We start from the raw sequence: 21,317 nt of genomic DNA, 5'->3' as shown, positions 1-21,317 counted from the left end.
AGGTAGCGAGACATACTGAAGACAAATGAGGGCGGAAACCCCAACGGGGAGAAAAGTATGGTCCGGGCCATCCCCTCCCTTGTCTGGCCTTGCATGGGGCCTGGGGCCGCCTCGCCTCCTGGTTCACCATCACTAGCTGAGCCCAGGGCCTTCGGCTTCCTTCTGCACCTGCAGCGGCAGCCGCCCTCTGAGAACTCACGGGGGACACGCGGGCCCGGCCACGGCCCAGAGCAGCGCACTCCCGCCTGTTGGGCGACGTCGCCCTGTCCCGCGGCGCTCACGCGGCTGATGATGCCCGGCAGGGCCGACGACAGACGCAGGCGACACCCGGGGTTTCGGTAGAGAGAGCAGCGCCGCGAAGCTGCGGCCTGTGCTCCAGGAACTCGCAGCTTTGACCCGCGGCGGGCGGCGGGTGGCGGGGTCTCACCCGGCCGGGAGGCGGGGCCGGAGCCGCACAGCGCCCGCAGCGGGAGCCGCCAGGGGCCCGTGTCCAGCCCGGCGGGGGGCGGGGGGGGGACTCTGGGGGGGACCCCGGGAAACAAGCCCCGGCAACGCTCCGGGGCCCGCGGCTTGGCGGAACACCTCGGCGGACCCGAGAGCCCCGGAGAGCCGCGGAGAGCCGCGGGGAACCCCGAGAACCCCGGAGAGGCCCGGAGAACCCCGGGGAACCCCGGAGAGCCCAGAGAACCCCGAGAACCCCGGAGAACCGCGGAGAACCGCGGAGAGCCCCGGAGAGCCTCGGAGAGCCCGGAGTACCCAGAGAACCCCGAGAACCCTGGAGAGGCCCGGAGAACCCCGGGGAACCCCGGAGAGTCCCAGAGAAACCCGGAGAGCTCAGAGAACCCCAAGAACCCCGGAGAGCCCAGAGAGCCCCGGAGAGCTCGGAGAGCCCGGAGATCCCAGAGAACCCCGGAGAGCCCCGGAGAGTCACAGAGAACCCGGAGAACCCCAGAGAGCCCTGGAGATCCCCAGAGAGTCCGGAGAACCCCAGAGAACCCCAGAGAGCCAGAGAACCCCAAGAACCCCGGAGAGCCCAGAGAGCCCGGAGAACCCCAGAGAGCCCTGGAGAGCCCCGGTGAGCCCGGAGAACCCTGGAGAAACCCGGAGAACCCCGGAGAGCCCAGAGAACCCTGGAGAGTCCCAGAGAGCCCCAGAGAGCCCCGGAGAGCCCAGAGAACCCTGAGAACCCTGGAGAGCCCAGAGAACCCCAGAGAACCCAGAGAACCCCAAGAACCTGGGAGAACCCCGGAGAGTCCTAGAGAGCCCCGGAGAGCCTCAGAGAGCCCAGAGAACCCTGAGAATCCTGGAGAGCCCCGGAGAGTCCCGGAGAGCCCAGAGAACCCCAGAGAGCCCCGGAGAGCCCAGAGAACCCCAAGAACCCCGAGATCCCTGAAGAACCTGGAGAGCCCCCAGAGAGCTCCCAGAGAACCCGGAGAAGCCCAGAGAGCCCAGGAGAGCCCCGGAGAACCACGAAGAGTCCCCGAGATCCACGGAGAGCGCGGGAGATCCGCCCCATAGAACCCGGAGAGCCCCCAGAGAACCCCGGGGAACCCCCGAGAGCCCCGGAGGACCCTGGAGAGCCCCGGAGAGCCCGGCCCGCGCCTCGGCGTCGTCGGGGCCGAAGCGGACAGCCTGTCAGAAACGTGACACCGGCCTTTGGAATCTGCATGTCTGGGTGAAACGTATGAAATATTCATGGCTCAGATTAAAATATTTTATTGAATTAATATTGATTTACGATTAATTTTTAAAGAGATTCATATTTCATGAGGCGCTCACAATGAACCCACCGATTGGGCCTCAGCGAGTGAAACCAATTACACAAGTCGTTAAGGAGGCGACCAAGACAGCAACTCTGGACGCCTGGGAGGAGACAAAAAGAACGTGCAAGTCTGGCTTTCTGATAAGATACGCAGAGTATCTATGCAGTGACTGAAACAGAAATCTCCTGTCCCTGCTCGCTTTGATACAGCTTTTTCTTTTTAATGCGTGCCAGTGGGGCATCCCCCCTGTCAATTTTTTTTTTTTTTTTTTTTTTTTTTAGAAAGATATCTATGTTTGGCCTCACATTTGAAAGCTTCACCGTGGTGACATTTTTTTTTTCAAAATTGCAATTAATTCTCCCCTTCCAAGAGGAAACTGTAATAATCATAGCAACCGAAAAGGGAAGCTTCGTTAAGAGCTCCTCTCTCCACTATTGGGCAAAGCCTTTCAGAAAAGTGCTGACAGCTGAAAACAAAAGACATTGATTGCTGCACCCAATTAGCATCTTCAGGCACAAAGCAATGGCGGGTAAGATGAGGGTCCCCTAGTGCTTTCCAGCGTGTTCTATTTCAATCTGAGCCCGGGGAAATTAACTTTTCCCCCCTCGGCTCTCCCACCATGCTTTCCAGAATCGTACCTGTATTTTTGTCTGAAACGCTCAGATAGCCATCATTTCAGTGAGTCCCCTTTTGGTAGGAAAATGTTTTCTAATTTCTACAAGATATTTTTACAGCCTAAGTAACAGACCCAGTTCATCTTTATTCATCCTTTTCTTTCTTTTTATGTCTCATTCATGTCTTCCTTTTCTTATTCAACCGTTCTAAATTGGGCCATCCTTGTTTGGCTTATTATAGCCAGGCCTTTTTTGCACAAAGCGCCAGTATGTAAAGTTATGGGACAAAATAAGGATTATTCTTCACTTTGGGATGAAGGGTTTTAACGTGAGCATGAGGATTTTTAAAAGGCATGGGAAATCTGCAGGAGATGCTAGACTGGGTTAGAATAGCCACATGGGGCTGGGATGATGCCCAGGGTCTCCTAATTAGATAAAGCCATTGTTTAGATTCAGACAATACCTGTTTACAGTTCAATAAACAACTTGTCACAGTTGCTTGCTCGAAGCAGACCTAGATGTCAGTGCAAACAGTTAGTACAGAGGTAGTGGAATAAATTGGTCTCCTGAGTAAATAAATTGAGCAGCATGTGAAACAGCCTCATCAGTACTGGGGAAGATAATCATTTATAAAGGTTTAAGATGGTGTTTCATAAGTATTGACATTTAGAGAAATGTCTTTCCCCATCCAGATGACTAACCCCACCTCTTCCGATTTTCACCAGCCACTGGGAAAGGAAAACATTAACAAAACAAAAAAAAAAAAGGGGGGGGGATAAAGTCTTTCGGAGGCCGTTCCCTCAAACCACCCCGGATCTGACGCTTCGTGCGTAAAATTTAGTAAAACTCCTAAAGCTGCCCGGTCTTGAGTATAGATTGCGGGTGAGCACGGCACCTGCCTTCGAGGACCCCCCGTCACCGCAGAAGGGAACCGGGCGAGACGCTGAGACCGCGGAGGGGTCGCGTGGCCCAACACGCAGGAGCCAGAGCAGGGAAGGGAGCGCAGGTGCGTGCCCGGAAAGCGCAGTCGGGGGGGGGGGCGGGGGGACGCCGCGGGGGGGGGGGGCAGCGGGAAGAAATGGGGTGACACCGTTCGGGGACTCCTTGTAGGAGGATAATGACTGCGCGTGGTGGCATCCGCCTTCCCAGGGGTCTCTGAAAGGAAGGGTCTGCACCGGGACATGTAACTGAAGAGCCGGATGCACGGGGCTGTAACAAATTGCCTTCTCGCAGAGAGATCACAGAGGCCCCCTCCGAGCCCCCGCGCCGACACGCCGGGAAGCAGGGCGGGATGCCGGCTCCTCAGAGGCTGCAGGACGGCAAGGTGTGCACGCGGCTCCGCCATCGAAACCCTCCTGCGTCACAGTCACAGCCCGTGCGATCGATGGCCCTCGGCGGGCGCCGGAGCCAACAGGCCAAAGGCCCTCCGTCGGGGGAGCTGAAGTGCTCCCACCACATTCTCCCTCCCTCCCTCTGTCCCTGCCTTCCTCCCTCCTCCCCTCTCTCCCTCCCTCCCTCTCTCCCTCCCTTCCTTCCTCCCTCCGTTCCTCCCTCCCTCCCCTCCTTCCCTCTCTCCCTCCTTCCCTCCCTCCATCCTCCCTTCCTCCATCCTCCCTGCCTCCTTCCCTCCCTCTCAACCTCCCTTCCTCCCTTCTCCCTCCCTTCCTTCCCTCTTCCATCCCTCCGTCCCTCCCTCCATCCCTTCCTTCCTCCCTCCTTCCCGCCCTCCCAACCTCCCTCCCTCCCTTCTCCCAACCTCCCTCCCTCCCTCCCTCCCTTCACCCAACCTCCCTCCCTCCCTTCCTTCCTTTTTAAGCCTGGCCATTACACTTCACCCCACAGACCCTAAGTGAAAAAGCTCTTGCCCTAGAAATGGTAGGGGGCACATCCCCTTTTAGACAAATTTAACCATCGCAGCACTTACCCTAAGTGTACTAAATTCTGACACCATGAATAATGCCTATTTCCCTTTAACACAGAAATTTTCAATCTTGCACTTGGAGTTCTGCAGCAACAGAAGTCTTTTCCTGCACCAAGAAAATAAAACTAGAGTCTAGTCAATACCATTATATACCCCAGTGATCCTTCCTGGAGGTGAATATGTAACATCTGCCTCTAACTCGCACTCCCTGTGTCCCCGGCTCTCTACAACCACACCTGCTTTTTGCTTTTTCAAATGGAGTTCACAAGCTGACTGTGAGATTTCTTTCCCCAGCATTATGCTGTGGTCACAGGCCTGAGAGCACATAATGCCAGGATTACTGCCGACCTGCCCTCTGTGGAAATCTGAGCTCAGTGGTGTCTTTATAAAATGTTAGCTTTCAAGGCTACTCTAGACAAAATTGGCAGTGGATGTAGTTTTTCACCTCTATTCCCAGCTTCCATGTTCTGAGACGAAATCTCATTTACCCCATACTTCTCTGAAGGGCCCAGTGCTCTTTTAAAACCTCTTCTTGTGCAGGCACAGCAATGCAGAAAGCAAAGGAAAGGAGATTGGGCGAGAAAGAAAATCCAGGTTCGGGTCCCATCTCTTCCTGACTGGGTAACTTTGTCCAATACACTTAACCTCTTCAGCACCATTCCTCAGATGTAAAATAGAGATAATAAAATGACTTCCTTCCCAACGAGGGTACACATGTTACAGTCACAAAAGAAATGAATTAAAGTGCTTTGAAACTTCAGGGACCAGTTACTATTTCCCTAAGTGGCTGTTCATGCCCTTGAAAATGTAACTGAATATCTACCGCACTTGAGGCTGGATACAGTGATGAATGTGTTGAGTCCCCTGCACTTGGAGACACGGTCTAACAGAGTATCATGGGAAGTGTAATATTAAGAGTATAAGATTAGAACCATAATAGAGTATTAACAAGTGTTATGGAGCTACAGATATGGAAGCAATTAAATATTCTGGAGGTAAGTCATGGAAACTTTGTTGGTTTATATTTATATTTATATATATATATTTATATATATTTTATATATTATACATATATTAAAAATATATATATATATACGCTTTAAAAAGACCATCATGTCCTAGTCAGCTCCTTCCCAGGGCCTCCAAGTCACATGGACATAATCACTGCAGTTTATGCAGATTCTCTGATTCTAACCATGGAATTGAATGGTTAGAACCATCTTGAGTCTGTTTGTTTGTTTGTTTGTTTGTTTATTTATTTATTTATTTATTTATTTGAGAGAGCACAGCAGTGGGGTGGGCAGGGTGGAGTACAAAGGGAGAGGAAGAAGTAGATCCCCTGTAGAGCAAGGAGCCAGACATGGGGCTCAACCCCAGGATCCCAGGATCATGACCTGAGCTGAAGTGAGCCACTTACCCAACTGAGCCACCCAGGCACCCCAATTTTATACCATTTATTAACTACGTTTTTTGGATCTTGTATCAAATATATTAACCGAAAATAATCCACATCAGACGATGAACCTCTATCTGGTTTAGAGGTTTGAGAAGTCCTGCAGAGACAGTGTTGAGCAGACTCTTCCCCAGCAATCCCCAAACTTGTCTCGCCTGCAAACACCTGAGTGAGATTACCACTGGCTACTGGTGGGTGCTATGTGTGGATCTCTAGCCAGACCATGCAGGCAACTCCAAAACCAGACTTCTCTTTGAGACTGAGAACTGCTCTCCTCCTGAGTTTCTTGTCTCTGTAGATGATATCACTACTTACTCCTTTACTCTAGCAAGAAAGCAAGAAATTCTTCTTTTCTTCTCCCTTTATGTCATCTCCCTCCGATCCATTGACTAACCCTGTCAATCCCGTGTCCTTACCATTTTTCATACCTATACCCTCCTCTCCTTCCTCCTTTGATTGCCAGAGTTCAGTGGCATCACCCTTTATCTCAGTCTGGAAAGAGCCCCCTAACTGTCTCCCTGTGTCTAATCTCACTTCCTATAATTCATTCTCCAAATACTACCAAAGTGGTAGTGATCTTTAAAAGCTAAGGAAGATCATATAACCCTCTTTCTTAAAATCCTTCAAAGGCTCTCCATAGTTTACAGAACAAAGAGCAAAATTCTTAAAATGACATAGAAGACCCTAAATCATCTGTCCTCACAGTTGTCTTGACCTCACGATTCTTATAACTCTGACTCTTCTATGTGGTTTCATAACTCCCTGCCTTTGCTCTTACTGAATCTCTGTGCCTGAAAAGTCTGCCTCCTGTCTTCAGCCTCCTGTCCAAACACCTCCTCATTTGCCAAGACTCATTCCAGACATTCCCTTCTCTAGGAACTCTTTATTTATCTTACCAGAACTTTAAGAAAGAATTGACTACCCCTTCCTTTGTGCCCTCCTCCTGCACCTTGCCCAGATATCTAAAGCATGTCTCCTTTCTTCTGGAAAGAAAGCTCCCAATGACAAGGTCCACATAGGCTTACTTTGTATACCCAGAACCTCAGACAGTATCTGACACATGATTGACACTCAATTGATGTTGTGCGAGTGAATGAATAAAATAGGAAACCCGTTCTACCAAAAAGAATGTCACAAAAGACTGAAAAAGTGGCTTGCATATTCTAAGCAGTCAATAAATATTTGTTGAATGAATGAATGAATGAATGAACAAATCCTATCATATTTTGTCATTGAACTGGAAATCTGGTCACTGTTTTTTTTTTAGGTCATCCTTCTCCATACATATTTTTTCTCTTATATGACAATGCCTACAGCAGGCCAAAGCAGTGTACATTACACCACTATCAAATGCTGACACAGATTGGAAATAACCTTGCTGGCTAATTGTTTCACTACTGAAAGCTCTTTGGGGGCTTTCTTCTTAGTGTCAACCTCCTCAAATATACTCCTAAGGACTCAAAATTAAAAAAAGCAAAACAAAACAAAAACTACTTTGTTTTTCTACTCAACTGCTGAACAACCACAAAACCAAGGCAGGAAAAATTCTACTAACCCAGGGAGAAAACATCATACAAATTCAATTCCTAGTGTGTTTAGATCTCTGACACTTACATAAAAATTCAGAGTTAACCTTTTAAGTGTGCAGAATAGACATACTTTCCAGAGGTGCAATGAACTGCCAAAAATTTACTACCACTGGCACCCTAGAATGTTGAAATTTCTATTACAAAATGATAACCTTTGGCTTCTCAATCTTTAAGAGAATCCTTTTAAAATGCAGATACTCAAAAAAAAAAATAAATAAATAAAAAAAATAAAATAAAATGCAGATACTCCTGGGTGGAAGCAGGGTTGGTATCTAGCCTATATGCATGATCAATAAGGCCAGGGTGGTCGTTTGTGTCTGACAATGGCTTTCATTATTCAGTGCTACTATATTCCCAGATGTTAAATGTATTGCCTATACTGCAACCCAGAAGGAACCCAACTGTGAGCCTCATTTTTGTAGATTTAGAAATGAAAGGGCTTTATAGATCATCTAGTTCCCCACCCCCCCACATTCTGTTTCTGAGATTTATTTTTTCATGCATATACTTATATATTTATTCATTCAAGCAATATTTGCTGAAGGCCTACTATGTGCCAACCACTCCTTTAGGAACTTGGGACACAGAAATGAACAAAATAGACAAAAATCCAAGACCTCATATGGCTATGTTATATTGGGGACAGGTAGACAATCAGCAATACATCAGTAAATGTATTTTTCTCTTGGGTGCCTGGGTTTGCCAAATAGTGATTAGTGAGTAAAAATAAAATAGGGAAGAGGGAGAGAACATGCCAGGCAGAAAGCCAAGGTATCTTCCAATTTAAATTCAGTGATTCGGGAAGTCATCATTGAAAAGGTAATATTTGTAAGAAGACTGGTGGAGAGGTGGAGCAAACAATGCAAATACCAGAGCAAGAGGAATTTCCAAGCAGAGGGAAAAGCTAGTCCAAACATCATGAGGGAGGAATTTGTATGATTTGTTAAAAGAAAAAGAGGAAAAAGAATAAAGTTAGTTTTTTTTTTAAAGATTTTATTTATTCATGAGAGACACAGAGAGAAGTGGAGACATAGGCAGAGGGAGAAGGAGGCTCCCCACGGGGAGCCCAATATGGGACTCAGTCCTAGGACCCCAGGATCACGACCTGAGCCCAAGGCAGATGCTCAACCACTGAGCCACCCAGTGGTGGCTCCTAGGGAGAAAGTGTGGTTCCTATGGAGAGAACGAAGGGAAGAGAAGTACAAGATGAAGTCAGAGGATTAGCGAGGGGCCGAGTTATTACAGAACCCTGGTGGACATTTTAAAGACAAGTTTAGGCTGAGTGAAATAAGAAGCAGCTGGAGGGTTCAAGCAGAAGAGCGACATGCTCTGTTGTAAAGGACCATGCTGCTTCTATGTTGAGAAAAGACTAAATTGAGGCAAGGACAGGAGCAGATAAACCAGGTGGGAGGCTGTTGAACTGGTCAAGGTGAGAGGTGACAGTGGTATGGACCAGTGGTAGTGGTAGTGGATGGTGAGAAGTGGACAGATTCTGGATACATTTTGATAGTAGAGCCAATAGGACGTGCTAATGTACTGATTATGAGGAATGGAAGAAAGAAAACAGATAAGAAAAGCGGAGACTTTTTGGCCTGAGCAACTAACTGGGAGGATGATGTTTTCATCAACTGAAGTAGAAAGACTGAGGATAGTGTGTGTTTGGGGGAGTTGGTATGATCAGGAGGCAGTTGGGGCATCTTAAGTGTGAAATACCTAGTGGACATCCAAAGGGAGGAGTTGACTAAGTTAAATAATCAGATGAGAAAATGTATATACAGGGACGCTATGAATTATATGAGGTCATCCAATCACAAAGGCATCATTAGAGGGGGGCATAAAATAGCTCCTTCCCTGGGAGGGAAGGAGGCAGAGAGGTCTAGAAGGAAGAGAAAGGCTGAGACTATGATAAATTCTGCCTTCCTCGTTGTTTGGACAGGAAGTGGGTGGCCAGACCAAATGAAAGCTCATAAACCAGAAGAGAAATTGCATAATGTTATTCAGTCGCTAGTTTCTTTTTTTTTTTTTTTAAGATTTTATTTATTTATTCATGAGAGACACACACAGAGAGAGGCAGAGACACAGGCAGAGGGAGAAGCAGGCTCCATGCAGGGAACTCCAGGATCACGCCCTGGGCCGAAGGCAGGCGCTAAACCACTAAGCCACCCAGGGATCCCCTAGTCACTAGTTTCTAATGTTCATTTTTCCATTAAGTTCCTGATTGTGTCTATTAGATTTATTTTAATATTAAACATTCTTTAGGAGTTGTGCAATGAGAATGTAAAGAGAGAATGGTGCAAAATAAGATAGTAGAAATCTATTTGAACTGTTCTACTCACATGGACTACAGAAACTCTGTGGATACCAAATGCCAGAGCAACTTAGAGTTCCTGGTGGCAGCTCCTAGAATCTAGATTGGGAATAAAACCTGTTCGGGATATGAAAAGCAGCTGGGATTGGATGGTGCTTGGCAAAGCAAGTAGAAAGAACTTACCCATTTGGGGCACCTTATTCAAAGAATACCTGGGAAGGGGCAAGTTTCTGAGCTACTCATGCAATGACAGCATTCTTTTGCAGAGATCTAAAATTGTGACCAATTCACAATCTTCTCCAAAGCTACAAACCTTCAGGAGGTCACTAGGTCCAGCTCTGGCCCGAAGCAAACCGTATAGGAGGACTGTAAACTGGGGCATATTTACCATATTTGCCAGGAGGACATGAAAGAGGGAAAGAGAGAGACACTGGACCATTATTGGTGGCCTGCTAGAGACTTCTAGATATCCAAACTATGTATAGCCTCCATTCACAACTGGCTGCTAGAGGCCTAAAATAGATGATGATCTCAAATGATTTCAACTTTTCAAGACTTTTCCTATTAAAACCCACCTACCACAAATCTTCTTAAGTGCTTTTAAAATACAGAGTATCCAATTCATGCAGATACCAGCCACTTACTGGGAAGAGGTTAGACAAGGATTTGGACCAGATATGAGGACCTTCATAGTTGAATGTAAAGAATTAAGAAGGGTGATCTGAGGAGTTAGTACCTGTAAGAAAAACATAAGCCAAAATCAGGCTATGCCAGTTAGTTACCTATTATCTCTCAGTGCCAAGTCGACCCATCCGCACTCTGCTTCTTTGCACTATATTTTCAATATTCCCTTGCCAGATGGATTCCTGTTAGTTTCTGTCAGTGAAAGACACTAGTGTGAAATTGAAAGACAGGAGGAGGGAAGAATGAACTCTTTTTCTATTTACAGTTCCTATAAGTTTTCTTCCAGCAGCAGAAAACAAATACCATACCAACAATGCTTCAGCCCCTCAGGGCTGGCTATACCTTTTCAGTGGCAGAGTACCAGCGACACCATGCACTTTTCAAGGAGCACCATTCCCATAGCGTCTCTTCCTCAGAGAGTTGGACAATAGCCAAGTGGTAGCCTTCCCGAAGATTCACACAACAGCCACATGGTATTCATCATTCAAAGCACCAGCGACAGAGACCAGTCCTCTGAGCCACTACATAAACCAGTGCCCTTTTGTTCTTTGACACCAAGAGTAGTAGCTGCATTCACACATACTAATATTGGACTTAGCTTGTCATTCCTTTTCTGTTCTTTCAGGCTTCTAATACTGGTGTGTGATGATTTTTAAATATGTCACAGATTCCTCAACACTCTTCTCTCTAAAAGGTGGACTCTAATTCATCTCCCCTTGATTGTGGGCTGGACTTAATAACTTGCTTCAAATGAGTAGACCATGACACACATGATGGTGTGTGGCTAGGTCATAAAAGGTATCACAGCCTCATCATGTTCTCTCTCTTAGATAACTCTCTGAAAGAAGCCAACTGCTATGTCATGAGGACACTCAAATGGCCTCGTGGAGAGGCCCCTGTGGTGAGAAACTGAAACTTTTTGCCAACTACCAGAGAGAAGCTGAGGCCTCCTGCCAATAGCTACGTAAGTGCGCCATCTTGGAAGCAGATCCTCCATCTTCAGCCAAGCCTTCAGATAACTGCAATCCCATCTTGACAGTTTGACTGCAATCTCATAGGAGATCCTAAGCTTCTCCTGGATTCCTGAACCTCAGAAGCAATGTGAGATATTAAATGTATCTGGTTTCGAGCTACTAAATTATTGGTTACAACAGATAATTAAAAATCCAAGTAACCAATTCTTTACATTAAAGTTCTCCATTTGAAATATATATCATGGTTTATTGCTGGATCTTGATTGGTAGAAGACTTGGCAGCATGAGTGGACCCAGGAAACTGACCCTCAAAGATAGGACTCTGTAACTGAGTTGCTTACCTCTTCGACTCTGAACACAGTGATAACTTTCTTGCCAACGACAATTGGGATGCTGGTAATCTGTAACAGGCAACAGAGCAAAATGACTTAAATTATTCCCTGTGGCTGGTTGGGATGAATTATCTATGGAAGGTAAGACTTTAAGTAACAAAGTTGCTGAAGTACGTGACAGTTATGGTAATAAGAACTGGGAATGAGCTTTCTCTGACATCAAGTCATAGAAAACCAGAAAGCATCTTCAGTAGTTATGAAAGAACCTCTTATTTCTTGGAGACATAAGGCAGGTATGACTAATCAAAATATTTTTGTGAGTTGCATAATTACAATATAAGATGAATTTACAGAGTTTCTTATGTAAAAGTTTAGGAATTGTTTGGAAGAAATGGATGCTTGAACTTGGAAGGAAGAAATTTTGTTCAGCTTAGACAAAGTTGAATATTTTTAATCTAATATCTCTGAGCCACTTGCCAGCAGAAGCAGCTTCTTATGTTTTAAGGAGAGTAGCCTTACTCGAAGACCCTATAAACTCCTGCCTTCAAAAAGAATGTTTATTCTCCTCAGCATCATTCACTGCCTCAAAACCTGCAAATAGGGTTGTATCTCAACACACCCCAGGGAGGCAAGTGCCAAAACATGCTTGGGAGAAGAGAGTTTATATTCCAAAAGAACAGCAAGATTTTGGAAGTATACATTGGCAGAAACTTGGAGAATAGATATGGGAGTACTCTCAATGGATATTAGACCAAAAATCTAATACAACATTGGATTAAAACAAATATATTATTATGATTTAACTTAACAGAGAATTATGTAACTATGAGAAGTTTCAAGAGTTTGCTTGGATGATTACTAAAACATGGACACCAACGTGACCTAATTCAATCAGGATGAAATGCCGGAACTTCCTTGGCATAAAATAGGAGACAAAACCAAAAGGCTTAGAAAGATAGGAATGTTGGAGTAAACCTGAATATCCATACAAATAATTCCCTTGAGAGTCCAGAGTGCTCTCTCTTCAATAAAACACTGAGAAATACATTAACAATGGGGTCACTATATGCTTAGAAGAGCTCTATGGTGGATGGCTGTCTTTTATAAGCGAGGGATGATGATGAGAAATGCCACCACTGAAATGAGGTTCCTGATTTTAAAATAGACAGTGAAATTCTGGAATATTAGGGGCCAACTTAACCTCTAAAGACAAAGTATGCATAATTACCACAATCAGTTATGTCTGACCTGCAGGTATCTGCTATAAGGCTAACCTGATCACAGTGTTTCATGAAACAAATAGGCAGCCTAATAAATAATTATATATGTATGCAACTGTAATTAAAAAATTCTAGGCCAAGAGGACAGAAATCTGACTTGGATCACCACAACAGTGGAGCACATCTTCTTACCCTTGCAGCCTTAAGCAAACTCCTAGGCTCAGAGTGCAGGGGGCTCATTCAGCATCACCACAATATATTCTGAAATATTTTCTAAGCCTTCTATAAGGTGCTTATATAAATAGGGTGATCATGTTCTGGAAAAGGAAAACATCCAGGCCTAATTTGAGATTACTAGATGCTAGCTCCTCTGAGGTTATAATGCCACCATGGCCCACCAGACAATGTGGGACTTATGGAGGTCAATTGATAAAGTGGATTTTTGGGCCTCTAGCTATATCCTCAGATCTTGCATATATAATTTGAATAGTCATGCTTAGAAACTTACAGAATCACTGTACGACACTTCTTACCTCTGGAGGTAGGGTTGTTATGTTAGAGCCATGATGAGGTCATGGCTCTAAAGCTTCCTCTCTCAACCAGAGTGGTAAGCCACAACTGACCCCTGGTGGAAGTACAGAGATCATTGGCTTCATCAAAAATTTGAAGAACAAAAGGATGATATCTCATATCACCTTCCAGTGTAATTCTCTTTTTTGGCCTATGCAAAAGACAGATGGATCGTGAGTTGTTATAAAGCTATGCAGGTCATTATTCCCATTGCAGCAGTTACTCCAGACATAGAATTTTTAAAGGGGCAAATTAGTACAACCTCTAGATCCTGGTATGCAGCTATTGATTTGACAAATGCCTTTTTGTCTATAACAAATTGCAAATCCCACCAGAAGCAGGGACAGCAACACATCTTCACACTCTTGCTTCAGGGCTAAATCAACTGTTCCATTGCCTGACAAAATCTAACACCCAAAAATCTTGATCATCTTGGAATTTCATGGAATATCGTGTCAAACATCTGATGACATCATGCTTACTGAGCCTTATGAACAGGAACTAGTAGGAACTTTAAATGCCTTAGTAGCATGCATTCCAGAAAGTGGGAAGTATACCCAAGTTTTTAGGGACCTGCAACTTAATGGTGTTTTTTAGATACCCAGCCTGCCTGCTGGTACCATTGACTATTGGATAATCCATCAAGCAGAAGGTCCAAAACAGATGATGCCAAGTGATTTCAACTATTAAAGGCTTCATCCTGTTAAAATTCATATATCACAAATCTGCATGTTTTGAGTATCTTCTGTATGCAAAGTGAGCAAGTAGTTCCTTCCAAATATCAAACAGTTGCTGAGATACGGTAGTTCAAGGACCTGGACTATGCATGATGTGACCTCATGCTGTAATCTGTGGGATTAAGGAGGAAGATTAGAATGGTACGTCTGGTACAAGGGGACTGTACCATCCATGTGAGCCAACAGTCCAGACAGTGAGGTCCTGCCACAACTACTACATCCTCACTCTCTCTCACTGCTAATTAATCTAATTAATCCCAACACCCTCTCCTACTGAACTTGGACTCAGTCTCAGAATCCTTCCAAACACAGCATCACAAATAATCTTCACCAATCCATTGTAGAAATAAATCTTTCTGTCAAAACAGAGGGAATCCAGGCATAAGGCCGCTAGCTAGCTAGAAATCATAAAAACTAAATGAGGGGAAGCAGGAGAAAAGTGAAGAGTAGGAAGTGAAATCTAAATGTATCTGAGTGAAAAAGGAAAAGATCCATAGTATCCAGAGTAGGCAGGGGAAGAACTATCACAGATATCTGTTAGCTCTAATAGTGAATACAGAGAATTCCTTCTGAAGAAAGCTCATCGGCCTAACACTAAAGTGCTTCTGGGATAGAGGAACCGTATTCTGAAGAAGCTATGTGAGTTATGCATCAGTTTGCCTAATGCTACAGGGGCAAAGGGGCTGTCTACAAGCACCCACTCTGCGACGCAGAACTGGGAGTTCACAGACATCTAAGGACAAACACTGGAAATATTTCTACTATTCTGAAAACGAAACAGAACATAGTAGTATTTAATATCCATCTACTTCACAGAGCCATAGTAAGTTTCTATATTAAGAAAACACAGCTTGCAAGCAAGTTGAGCAAGACCCTCAGAGCAAAGCGACAGATAAATGGAACAATATTATTAGAACAGATTATTAGTTTCTTTTGCTAAAGAGCCCCAAAACTGAGAAAGTTGTCGTCCATGGCTTTTTGCTAATCATATCCCCCAAAGGAACAAGCAGCAAACTTTTCACATTAGAGGATCTCAATAAACGTGTTGAATTAAATTGGAATTGGCAAAATGTCAATTAAACTTTTTTCAGTTTTGCTTTTTAAATTTTTACATATTTCAATTAATTTAGCAAAGACATTAGAGCTTTTCATTTCCCCAAATCCTTTCTTTAATCAAAGCCAAGGAATAGACTGACGAATTAATTCTATGCTAACTCATATCAGAAGCAACATTTCTCTCAGAAATAAAAAGTAAGTAAGCAACACCAAATGCTGGCAAGGGTGTGGAGCAATAGGAACTCTCATACATTTCTGGTGGGATTGTAAAATGGTACAGCCACTTTGGAAGACAGTTTGGCGGTTTCTTAGAAAACTAAACATATTCTTACCATATGATCCAGCAATCACACTCTGATATTTACCCAAAAGAGCTGAAAATTTATGTTCACACAAAAACCTGCACGAGGATGTTTATAGCAGCTTTACTCATAATTGCCAAAACTTGGAAGCAACCAAGATGTCCTTCAGTAGGTGAATGGATAAATAAACTGTGGTATATCCAGACAATGGAATATTATTCAGCACTAAAAATAAATGAGCTATCAAGACATAAAAGGACATAGAGGAACTTTTTTTTTTTTTTTTGACATAGAGGAGCTTTAAGTGCATATTAGTAAAGTGAAAGAAGCCAGTCTAAAAAGACTACATACTTTTTGATTCCAACTATAATGGAATTCTGAAAAAGGCAAAACTATGGAGACAGTAAATAAATCAATGTTAATAGCAGGGACCGGGGAGATGAATAGATACAGCATGCCTGATTTTTAGGGCAGTGAAAATACTCTGTATGATATTGCAATGATGGATACATATTATTACACATTTGTCTAAACTCATAGAATGTAGAACATCCAGAGTGAACCCTAAGGTAAATATGGAATTTGAATGTTTATACATGTTGGTGTAGGTTTATTCTTGGCTAGAAAACAAACAAACAAACAAACAAACAAACAAATTCCATTCTGGCATGTGATATTGGTAACAGGGGAGGCTATGTAGGTGTGGGGTAGGGGTGAGTGGGAAATCTCTTGACTTCCCTCTCAATGTTATTTTAAACCTAAAACTAATCTTAAAATTTTAGTCTTTAAAAAATGAATATATAAAAAGTAAACACTGGCCTGAACTGATCGATCATACATTGTTTTCAATTGCCCTAGACAGGGAACCACGAATGAATGGTGGGAAAATATTACTTCTTAGATTGCTCATGTTCCTATAGCCATACAGGCAGAGGAGAAAGGTCAATGTTTCACTGACACAATCACTCTATCCCAGTCACACTGGCCTCCTTCTGCCTGTTCACACACCAAACATGTCCCCACCTAAGATTTTTACATTTGCTGTTTCTTCACCATGAACACTCTTTCCCCAGATAATTTGCTCTCTAATTCCTTCAAGTATTTCAAGTCACTTTCCCAGTGAAGCCCTCCCTGGTCAGCCAAACTAAAAGTTCAACCCACTTCCCTGCTTTATTTGTCTTCCAACCTCAGTACATATTGCTATCTAACATATCGTAGAGTTTACCTTTTTGTTCCATTGTATATCTCCCCTGCTGGACTATATAAACTCTGCAAGAACAGGAATAATTTTTTCATTACAATATCTTTATCCCTTAGAATGGTGTTTGGCATACAACAGATCAGTAAATATCTGCTGAATGAATAAATGGATATGCAATCATGTTAAAAACATGAAATGAAGGGGTACCTGAGTAGCTCCATTGGTTGTGTCCAACTCTTGCTCTCAGGTAACGTTTTGGTCTCAGGGTCATGAGTTTAAGCCCCACATTGGACTCCACATCGGGTATGGAGCCTATTAAAAATAAATAAATAAATTAATTAATTAATTAATTGATTAATTTAAAAAAAAAACACACCATGAAATGAGAAACATCAGAGAGATACAGTATGTAGCCTTCAAATATTCCTTCCTTATCCCAGGCCATCATTTACCTAGATCGTGAATACACTCTATATTATAATTTTATTTCAAAAATACCAAAGTGTTTTGGGAGAAGACAGACAGCCCTGATAAATTATGAATGCCCTAGGATATTTCAAAAATTCTATTCTCTGCATTGTTCATAATACATTATACTTTGACATTTACAAAAATTAAAAACAAATAGAAATTAATCCCATCTTTAAAATATGAATCCTATAAATGTTCATGGACTATATTTACATCATACATTTTAAAAGTTCATATAATGTTTAGCTTTAAAATCCATTACTACTTCATAATTTAGAATTTTTCTATCAATGGATGTTTATATTTGATAATCATTAATATTTCTGCAACCAATATATTTGCTAATCTAATAATACTCTTTTTTCAGTCTTTGCCTGTACTATAAAAAAAATTTTAATACTCAATTTTTAAACTTCTTCCAAGGGCTACTTTCTGAAAATAAACATTATACTCTAGGAATTTGTAGCAAGCTGTTGAGAGGGTAGGGTTAGAGAAGCCATAGGATATTTAAGCAATGTAAATGATCAGAAATGTGTAATTATATAAACATTACTGCTGGACCAAAAGTTTTACCTGCACACCTACTGGCTACATGCTTGTTAACAGGCCTTAATGGACAGAGGTCCAGAGAAGAGATTGAGATATTCCACAAGGAAGTATGCTCATGTGCCCCACTCTGAGTGGAATTTTGGAAAAGAAGACACTAAGAGGATTATTTTGATATTTTATTTTTTTTTAATTTTTTATTTATTTATGATAGTCACAGAGAGAGAGAGAGAGAGAGAGAGGCAGAGACATAGGCAGAGAGAGAGAGGCAGGCTCCATGCACCGAGAGCCCGATGTGGGATTCGATCCTGGGTCTCCAGGATCGCGCCCTGGGCCAAAGGCAGGTGCCAAACCGCTGCGCCACGCAGGGATCCCTATTTTGATATTTTATATTTAAGAGATTTAGGAGAGAATGGGCTGGGGACACAGAAAGCAATGACCTAAACCGAAGTACCCCAAGCAATTCAAGATACAAACTTTCTCTCCTGATGATGTGTTGACTTAGAGTCAAGAATCAAATTTCCACTTAGCAGTTTTCAGGGTTACATTAAGTCGACTTTTGTGACCCACAATGAAGCAAAGATAATTCAGATCAAGTTAGAAGACTTCATTGTTTGCAAATTACTCCACATTGAAGCAAATGCAATCATATTCTTTCTCTTTTGACTCCACTTGGTTATTCTTCATTGTTTTAAAATAGGACAGAGAATCCATTCTAAATAGAAGATAAGGCAAATGTCTTTTATAAGATTTTGAGGGCCTAATGATTACATTTTAATTAAGTTATTGAGTTCTTTTGCTCCTTTAAATTTGAAGGTCCTGTTTTACACATGGCTACTTAACATATAATATATTTTACTTATTTAATTGTTTTTATCTGTTAACTCTCAAAACACATAAGTTCAAACTGGTCAGGGATTTTTGTTTTTATCATTGTTTTATTCACTTATGTATCCTCAAAATGTAAAGCACTACTTGACACATAGAAGGCACTGAATAAATATTTGTGGAATGAATGGATGGATGATGCTTTTAAAGTAGCCTCTTAAAAAAAATAAATAAAGTAGTCTCTTACCTGTATAGCTTTACCTAGGAAAAGTAATCCATAATCTTCATATATCTACATAGATACTGAGCATCATAAGTTTTCTTAATGCCTAATTTGGATCAACTCTTCTTAGCAGATATAAAAGGGGATCCTGGCTTTGAGGAGCTATAATTCTGTTAGGGAGGCAAAAATAAATTATAAGATAATTAGAGAATAGAGAAATATAAAGTAAATCATGAAACCGTTACTTAGACCATCTCTACAGTCAACATATCCAGGAAGCAGAAAAGCAATGTTATCTTCATGGAAAACTTGATGCAGAAGACTTGAGTCAGGCCTTGAAGGATAAGTATAATTTTACTATATAGAAAGAAAAACAAAGTATATATATGTTTTGAAATCATGATTCATGGTAAAATCCAGTAAGAATATGAACTTGAAGGGAATCCAGGAATTCACACTAGAGAGATTAAGGGACACTGGATTCTGATGCATTCTTACTCTCAGGTTGAGGATCCACACACCTCTGAATCATCAGAAATATCAATGCAGTATTTACTATGTGTGAGGCACAGTTCTAAGTGCTAGGAGCATAAAGTGAACATTATAAAGTCCTGCCCTCCTGAAGCTTACATTCTGATGGGAGAGATAGGTAAGAAATGTGTGAACAAACAAAATCATCTCAAAAGTTACAAGTATCTTGAGAGATGGAAAACATGTCAGTGATGAGGAAAATTTAATATTGGATGGGTAGTCAGAGGAGGCTAATTGAGGTGAGTTTTTCATAAGCAAGGGAAAGGAAAAATTGATAGTCAAAAGACTCCAGCTGATCCTTGGATATGACTAGAAAAGGGCACAGAGAAGTGATCCCTGAGGAAAAGGGCCCAAGCAAGCCACATTACAGGGTAAGCACAGAGGGAATTAGAGGTAAGTGGGGAGCTGACCTACCCTGCAGAGGTCTAAAGAGCTCTGACTCACAGACACGGTGTGAGTGAGGAAGGTTGAGTGTAAAACGTGGAGATTAAATGGGGAGTAAATGAAACTTGAGGGCAGTACAATAAACTCCAGCAACTCCATGAAAAAAAATTTCCATAAATGATTACTTTTAGGTATTTGCCCAAAAGAAATGAAAACATATTTTCATACAAAGACCCATATGAGAATGTTTGTAACAATTCTATTCATAACAGCCCCAAACTGTGAACAACCTTGATTGCCTATAAATTGATGAGTAGATAAACAAATTTTGGCACATCCATTTAAACAACACTGCTCTACAATAGATAAAAATATCTACTGATATTTGCAATAAAATAGATGAATCTCAAAAACCTTACGCTGAGTACAAAAAGCCAGATATGAAAGACTATGAATTATATTATTCTCTGTATATAAAATTTTTAAAAACTCAAAACTATTGTGAGAAAAAGTCGAATAGTGAGTGCTATGGGCATAGGGTGAGCGGGGTAGGATTGACTGTGTGGAGGAGCTAGAGAACTTTTGGGGTGATAAAAATGTGACTAATATGATTTTAGTGATGGTTACCAGCTGTATACATTTGTTAGCTTATATTGTACATTTAAAATTGGCGAATTTCACGTATGGGGACAGATGGTAGCTACACTTGTGAATATAGCATAATGTATAAACTTATCGAATCATTATGTTGCACACCTGAAAATAATGCAACATTGGTGTCAACTACATTCAAATAAAAAAATGGTGAATTTCATCTTATGTAAACTATACTTTAAAAAACACAAAATCATAATTCATATGTCTTCTGCACAGCACTGTGAACCCCTGATTGCCAAGACTATGTATCACTTATCCTTGTCACAGTCCCCTAAACACAATACAAATTTAATAAGTGAAGAAATAAGTAAAAGAATGGAAGTGTAATTGGTACAGAACTCAGTGTCTTATAAGAAATCATAAAAGAATGCTTTGCAGACCTTATGTTTGCCTTAAATCCTGAAAATACTTCTTTATTAAAGTTATTGAGTTTCTTGGAAGACCTTTGAAACTTCCTACTACAGGTCTTGCTTTCTTGTCTGTCAGTCTTTTATAAGACATTGTGCTGCCTAATATCATGGTTCTTCCTTTGTTTTGGCTTCTGTCCAGTGAAAGTTCCTGGCAAGTTTTTATACAATCTGAAATATATTGATATCCTTATTACTGCTCTAAACTCCTGACATTTCATTTCATTTATTGGTCAGCTTGCCAAATGACACTCTCCAAGAACTTGTATTATCGTGTTCCTTTGGCAATTTTAGAGAGTTGTTTGGATGACCTGGGAATAAAGTTTGATTCCAAGGTGAATCACTTCATATATAATTTAATTTTTAATAATCACAAATAGAGTCTTTTAGCTACTTTCTCCTCAGAAAACTAATTTTACTTGTCAACAAAGTCTGAGCCAGCAACATAGATTTAGAAATCAGACTTTACTTTGTTACTTTTAAAAAACTTTTAAGGCTTATTTCTTCAGAAGAACATGAGATGTGTTGCACGAATACAAGTCAAAG

The 21,317-nt window shown here is 42.1% G+C and overlaps 1 long non-coding RNA gene across 1 annotated transcript; it reads left to right on the top strand.

Annotated features, from left to right (window-relative positions):
- Nucleotides 1-3,177: 3,177 nt before the first annotated feature.
- Nucleotides 3,178-20,804, top strand: LOC140638010 (uncharacterized). Its single transcript, XR_012035126.1, has 2 exons — nucleotides 3,178-3,383; nucleotides 11,163-20,804. It is a non-coding gene; the product is annotated as an uncharacterized lncRNA (long non-coding RNA).
- Nucleotides 20,805-21,317: the final 513 nt, after the last annotated feature.

The sequence above is a fragment of the Canis lupus genome, chromosome 8 (assembly GCF_048164855.1).
Source record: "Canis lupus baileyi chromosome 8, mCanLup2.hap1, whole genome shotgun sequence".
NCBI lineage: Eukaryota > Metazoa > Chordata > Mammalia > Carnivora > Canidae > Canis > Canis lupus.
Note: the sequence above shows the minus strand (reverse complement) of the source record. Positions and strands in the feature narration are given on the sequence as shown.